Source organism: Bos javanicus, chromosome 3, assembly GCF_032452875.1.
Source record: "Bos javanicus breed banteng chromosome 3, ARS-OSU_banteng_1.0, whole genome shotgun sequence".
Classification (NCBI taxonomy): Eukaryota; Metazoa; Chordata; class Mammalia; order Artiodactyla; family Bovidae; genus Bos; species Bos javanicus.
Genome location: NC_083870.1, coordinates 20,088,979 through 20,095,041, shown reverse-complemented (window position 1 = coordinate 20,095,041; position 6,063 = coordinate 20,088,979). Strand labels below are relative to the sequence as shown.

Genomic DNA, 6,063 nt, shown 5'->3' with positions numbered 1-6,063 from the left:
TTGTTTTTAACACAACTCATCCATGATCTACTGTTGTCTAACTCTCACCCAGATGAGAATTCCCGTTTATCCATGGGTCAGTTTCTGAGCTCACTAATGCGTTCTCTTTCCTACTGTCCCTTCAATAACACAGGGTTTTAATTAAAATAGCTTTGAATATGTTTTGATATCTAACAGGGTCGGTCACTCTTATGTTTATTCTTCTTTTTCGAAGTTGTCTTAATGTTTTGTGCCTGTTAACTTTTCCACGTGAGTTTTAAAAATCAGTTTATCAAGCTTTCTGAAAACTTCTGTCAGTTTATTTAAATTTATATCTATATTGAATTAGTATATATATCATGAGTGAGTGAGTGAGTGAGTTGCTCAGTCTTATCCGACTCTTTGTGACCCCAAGGATGGGGGCCCACCAGGCTCCGCTGTCCTTGGGATTTTCCAGGCAAGAAACTGCAGTGGGTTGCCATTCCCTTCTCCAGGGGATCTTCCCACCTGGGTTTCCCACATTGCAAGCAGACTCGTTACCATCTGAGCCACTAGAGAAGACATATGTATCATAAATATGTTCAATACACATATTATAAATTTGGGGAGACTCAAGATCATTACAATGTTTAATATTCTTATCTGTAGTAGACATTTTCATGCTTATGGTCATTTAGCTTTTTTTTATTAAAAAGTTTTATTGGAGTATAATTGCTTCACAGTGTTGTTAGTTTCTGCTGTACAGCAAAGTCAGCTATATGCACCTAGCTTTTGTTTAAAAGAAAATTTCTATTGTGGATAATTAGACATAAATAAACATAGAGATATGGTAAAGTGAGCCCCATGAGACCATTATCCTGCTTTAACAATTATCAATATGTGGCCAATCTTGTTTTATTTACCTTCCCACTTACCCAGATTATTTTGAACCAAATACTAGACATCAGGTTATTTCACATGTAAATATATCAATGTGTATCTCTAAAAGATAAAGACTCTGAAATAAATAAAATTCCAATACCATTATTACATCTAATGTTCTCAAACATGTCAATATTTATATTTCCCTATCTTAAACATTAAAAAAAAGTTTGTTCTGAGTTCCAAATACAGTCTGAACATTGGAAACCTTTGAGTTATTTTTGTATCATTATGAATTCATGGGTTTAACCATATTTTATGTGCTTCAATTCAATGCAGCTTTACAGTTAATGTTTCTCGTATTGTCCCATCTTCGGTCAGTGAAAACATTCAAAATGGCTTCTGAGTCCTGAGTCCCTATATTTGGCACGACATTAGTGCTCTTTAATGGACTCTTTTCTAATATGACAGACCATGGCAGGTTTATGTTGAACACTCCCAGCCCAGAGAGCTTTCTTACCCCTTTCATCTTGGAGGACACAGCTCACCATGTGTTCACTGACAGCCATATATGAACCAGGAAGGGAGCCTCACCAATGAATCTGCCAGCGTCTTGATCTTGGACTTTCCAGCCTCCAGAACTGTGAGGAGATAAATTTCGGTTGTTTATAAGCTTCCCAAGTGGCTCAGCAGTAAAGAATCTGCCTGCCAATGCCGGAGATGCAGGATACATGGGTTCATTTCCTGGGTCAGGAAGATCCCCTGGAGGAGGGCATGGCAACCCACTCCAGTATTCTTGTCTGGAAAATCCCATGGACAGAGAAGCCTGGTGGGCTACAATCCCATGGGGTTGCAAAGAGTTGGACATGACGGAGCGCACACACACACACATTTATAAGCCACTCCGTTTATGGTATTTATAGCAGTCAGACTAAGGCAGCTCTTCTCATACATAAATCTTACACTCAAAGCAGCTAGCTTTCTTCATGTTTCAAGGACATTTATGCTTATTATCCTCTGCACTTTTTCCACTGTTAAGTCCTACCTAACCTAAGTCCTACCTAACGTTTGTTGGATGCACCAATTATATGCCAGTGAATGTGCTATGTGCATGCGTGCATGCTAAATCACTTCAGTTGTGTCCAACTCTTTGCAACCCCATGGATCTTAGCCCACCAGGCTCCTCTGTCCATGGGATTCTCCAGGCAAGAATACTGGAGTGGGTTGCCACTTCCTTCTCCAATGTGCTATAGTCTTTGTATATTATTATTTAATCTTCTCACTGCTGTGAGGTAGGATGATTATTATCCTCATTTACAGCTCAGTTGGTAAAGAATCTGCCTGCAGTGCAGGAGACCCTGGTTTGATTCCTGGGTCGGGAAGGTCCCCTGGAGAAGGGATAGGCTACCCACTCCAGTATTCTTGGGCTTTCCTTGTGGCTCAGCTGGTAAAGAATCCACCTGCAATGTGGGAGACCTGGGTTGGAAAGATCCCCTGGAGAAGGGAAAGGTGACCCACTCCAGTATTCTGGCCTGGAGAATTCCATAAACTGTATAGTCCATGGAGTCGCAAAGAGTTGGACACGACTGAGTGACTTTCAATTCACTGTCACTCAACAGAGGGGAAATTCAAGTTCTGAGAAGCTGTATATTTTGCCTTTCAAAACCTGGTATTGCTGACCTGGGATTGAAGTTTAAAGTAGTACTTCTCCAACAAATCATTTTGCTTCCCACTTTCTGGAATTTCCTTCCCCATCACTGCCTTTTGAAATCCCATTTCTCCTTCATGGCCCATCTCTATCCAAAAAAAACCTTTCTTTATCCCTAGCTTAATGTCTCTTTTTGAGTCTCTACAGTACTTGGAGGCTCTGTTGTGGCAAACTCATAGATTCTGAGACCAGAAAAATCATTCATCATTCTCTTCTCTATCTAATCTCACAATTATTTGTGTATTGGCCATACAAATATACCAGTTGGGCCATACACATGTACCAGTTGGTGCCTTAAGTACAGAAACTAGGTGTACCTTACTCATTTTTGTATCCGCCATAGTATAGAATGCAATGATACAGTAGGAACTCAATAAATATGTACTGACATGATTTAAATTATTTCAACAGCCTTCAACCCAATCTACCTTGCAATTTCATCCTGTACATCACTACCAAGTTGTTCTCTTAAGACACATTTTTTAAAAGTTTATTTATTATTTCTTTTTTGGCTGTGTTGGGTCTTTGTTGCTGCACGCAATCTTTCTCTGGTTGTAGCAAGAGGGAGTTATTCTCTAGATGTGATGCTTGGGCTTCTTATGGCAGTGGCCTCTCTTGTTGCAGAGCATGGGCTCTAGGGCAAGCAGTCTTCAGAAGCCATGGTGCACAGGTTTAATTGCCCTGCAGCATGTGGGGTCTTCATGGATCAGGGACTGGAAATCTGTGTCTCCTGTATTGGCAGACAGATTCTTCACCACTGGACCACCAGGGAAGTCCTAAAACGCATTTTTATCGCACCATTTTTACAAATGCTTTCTGTAGCCTGCTGCATTGTCTCACAATCAATTAAGAGTAGATTTTTAGAAATGTTCACCCTCTGCTGTAGTCAAGTTGCTCTTGTGAGCCCCCACATTACACAGTCATTTGTGTCTTTCTGAAATGGCTCTCTCCACCCCTTGGCCTCTCTACCTTGCAAGTTCTACTTCCCAAATATTGCCTTTCCCAGTCTTCTCTGGCTACTTCACCATCTTCCATTTCTATATACTTTTTAAATTTAATTTTTATTGTATATTAGAGACAAGTTGATTTACAATGTTGTTTTAGTTTCAGACGTACAGCAAAATGATTCAGTTATACATATATTCCATATACTTTTAAGAAACAAATTGTACCATGCAATTCTGAACTTATTCTCTATTTCCGTCACATAAGATCGTGATGCTGCCTTGGGAATACAGAATCCTGTCTTATTTTCTATTGTTTTGTTTAATACATGTTTAAGCAAAAACTAATAAATATTTATTGGATTAATTTTCTAATTATTATCTTCTACATGTTTTATCTTCACTTCTGATACATCACCCATTTGGCCGTGTCTTCTGAGGCTTTTTAGCCAGCCTCAGGTTTGTCTGCTTCTTTTGCTCCCCTCCTGGTATAGAAAAGTCTATAAACATACTATTTAAAAACATTAGGGGAATACGTTATTACATAAGTCTACCCTTGTGTACACTTGCTGCATGTTATAAAATGAAGCTCACCCTGCAACCTTCCAAACCTGTAAACTGGATTTTTGCACAGTAGTCTCCTTTGAAATGGGGCATACTTGTTGTTGCACATTTAACTACAGTTTTGTTTTTTAGAGAGGAAATCTGCAATAGTACATTATTAAATCTCTAGCCTGCTGCTTCCCTTCCATCACAGATGAGGAAACAGCTCCAGAATGATGCCAAAAAGGGAAATGAAAGCAGAATAAGGAAGCCTAATGCTTTCTCCAGGTTTTAAGACACCACCCCATAGGCTTATGCACCCTGAAAGCCAGCTGCTTCAAGTTTCTCTGAGGAACTATCTTACGTGGTTTTACAGAAAAAGACTGATTTTTAGGATGATACCGATGCTAGTTTTACCCTCTGTTAATTTACCCAAGTGATTAATTTTGTGCTGGGAATTTAATAACAGACATTATTTCCATAGTTAAAATAGTTCAGTTGTTACTGACCCTTCTGTCCCAGAAGTACACAAAGGTAAGAAGAATACACTTAATAGGGACTTCCCTGGAGGTCCAGTGGTTAAAATTCCAGGCTTTCACTGCACGGGGCATGGGCTTGATCCTCAGTTGGGGAACTGAGATCCCACATGCCATGGGAACATGGTCCAATATCCTCTCATACTTAGTACAGTATGGGAGACTAGACAATTAATTAGCTCTATGTCAAAATTATCCAGTTTACATTTTCTGAAGAAAGAAAACAGAATTCTTGAAGCACTGAGGAAAATAGACATTTTATATTGAAAATCTACAGTATTCCTAATACTTCCTATATAATTATCTGCTTGGTGCATTATTCTGAAAATATTTGATCCAGTAGACATCCCCCATTGTCTTGGGTGCCCACCTTGGTCACTTGGCAATGTGTGCTCAAAGAAAGAAGGTTAATTTTACCAAGATATCAAAACATTACTCAGGAGTACTGGGGTACCAAAAACGAGACCCTTCCCTCAACAAATGTATAACAATTGTGACACACTTGATGAGTTATAATCAATTCCAACTTAAGTCTCAGAAATTTGTCGATAATAATGAAGTACCAAAATTTACAAGTGATACATTTAAAATTAATTAGATTCAGGTTATCTCTGTAATAGCATCACTTTGAAAGAATATATGTACATTCCAATATGCTTTCTGGGGGAAGAAAGGGAAGTTTATGGATAGCTACCAGAGACTGACATTATTTCGTGAGTGTACCCATGGAAATGTGTCACAAGCAATAGATGTGAGCAACATCTGTCTTCTCCACAGGAGTGGAGAATATTAGAGCTAAAGCATGTCTTACAGTGTACATTATTTGTCTATTTCACCAAGCCATCATTTCCCCTTCTTGTGGTAATATCATCTTTATTTGAAATCAGGCAGAGCAGGACAAGGGGGAACAAGCAATATGTTCAAGGAAGTCTCTGAGGCAGCCTCCACAGAGAAGCAGAAGGAATTGGAAGATAAAGTGACGAGTCCAGAGAAAGCTGAAAAAGTAAAATTAATAGCAAGGGATCCTCATCTGGGACAAAAGCCTAGAGGTTCAGATTTTTTAAGAAAATGTTTGCAGAAAGGGAAAAAAATACTTCAATTCTGGGGATTACAACATGGCAAAAACGAAGAACAAGCAACTTCCTATTGCAGTTCCAGATAAGACAGAGATCACTGGCAACCACAAGCCTACTCCACAGGATCTTTCTCAACGAAAGCCTTGCCTTGTTGCCAGCAAGCTGACTGGCTGATTAAAAGAGCTGAACTGCGTGAATCTTCTAATTTCCTTTATTTCTGTGCTGTTCAATCTATTCAGAAACATAGGTCTCCCATTATTTCTCCTTAATATGTTACTTCTCCACTTTTAGTTTAACAATGCACTGATGAAAAGAACATGTTAGTGTGCAATATAATCTGCTTGAAAATGATTGTATGTATTGTTGTTCAGTTGCTAAAACATGTCCAACTCTTTGGAACCCCATGGACTGCAGCA

General features: G+C 39.1%; 1 pseudogene; it reads left to right on the top strand.

The window, feature by feature from the left end:
* The first annotated feature begins 5,487 nt into the window (after nt 1-5,487).
* On the top strand, nt 5,488-5,998 carry LOC133241776 (cAMP-regulated phosphoprotein 19-like; annotated as a pseudogene).
* The last annotated feature ends 65 nt before the right edge of the window (nt 5,999-6,063 follow it).